The 1,201-nt window shown below is 39.1% G+C and overlaps 1 non-coding gene across 1 annotated transcript; it reads right to left on the reverse strand.

Moving 5' to 3' along the window:
- Nucleotides 1-629: 629 nt before the first annotated feature.
- LOC148693531 (small nucleolar RNA R71) lies at nucleotides 630-740 on the reverse strand. Its single transcript, XR_015952802.1, has one exon. It is a non-coding gene; the product is annotated as a small nucleolar RNA R71 (small nucleolar RNA).
- Nucleotides 741-1,201: the final 461 nt, after the last annotated feature.

A 1,201-nucleotide genomic window follows, 5' to 3' on the forward strand; every position in this document is an offset into this window, starting at 1 on the left:
AGGCAGATTTGAGTGTGTTTGTGTTGTTTTGAGTCTTTTGAGTCAATTTCACATTGATTAGCATCCCTAGTTAATCCCCGGTCTAGAACGATCCCTATTTGCTCATTTACTACAATTGTCATCCATAGGGTTAATTTGTGTGTTTAACTATTTTCGCATCACTGCAATGATGGTGTTTTGCACGGCAATGATGGAGAAAGAATGTGTGGATGTATGGTTGTGTTGGTGATGAATGTGAACTCTTTGTTCTTCATTTTCATTCCTTTGGTCTTCAATTTCGTCCATCTACTTGGCTTTAAGCATATGCAATCCATTCCAATCTCTAATTTGCTCCAAAAGGCTCCGAAAGGCATCCTTTTGCATCCTTAGCCATATGAACCTATAAACACACGAAAATGACTTTAAACACTAAATTAAGTAAGAAAACACAACATAAATGCATAAGAACTAGCTAACTAAGGCGCATAAATATGCTTCTATCATGAAGCTAATTTGAGGATGAGAGTGTTTCCTTACACCTTGAAAGATAAGGCCAAGAGTTGGTTGATGACTCTAACACCAGGTTCCCTCACTACATGGGATGCCGTGGCTAAGAAGTTCTTGGAGAAGTTCTTTTCCACTCAAAAGACAGCCACATTAAGGGGACAAATCTTCAACTTCAAACAAGATGATGGAGAACCTTTCAATGAGTGTTGGGAGCGTTTTAAAGGCCTCTTGATACAATGTCCACACCATGGGTTACCTTTTCACTTACAAATGCAAATTTTCTATGATGGACTAACCCAAAATTGTCAATCAACTGTGGATAATGCAGCAGGTGGAGCATTGAAGAAAAAGAATGCTCAAGAGTCATATAACATTTATGAGATGTTGGGGTCTAATGCTCAACACAAAGATTTAAGGGGTAAGAAAGTTGGAGTTTATGAAACAAGTTCTAACCATGAGCTTTTGTTGCAGGTAGCTAACCTAGAAAGGAAGCTTGAATCCGTGCTCAACATGGTGCCAAAAGCTAATGAAGTGTGTGCCATTTGCAACATACCAAGCCATCCTACTCACCAATGTCCATCTAGGGAGGCTTACCCCGAGTATGTTCAAGAACAAGTGAACCTCATGAATTCTTACAACCAAAGACCAAGGAATGATATGTATTCCAATACATATAACCCGAGTTGGAGAGATCATCCCAACTTTTCATGGAAGA

This window comes from Pyrus communis, chromosome 10 (assembly GCF_041283825.1).
Source record: "Pyrus communis isolate YQ-2024b chromosome 10, ASM4128382v1, whole genome shotgun sequence".
NCBI classification, from domain to species: domain Eukaryota; kingdom Viridiplantae; phylum Streptophyta; class Magnoliopsida; order Rosales; family Rosaceae; genus Pyrus; species Pyrus communis.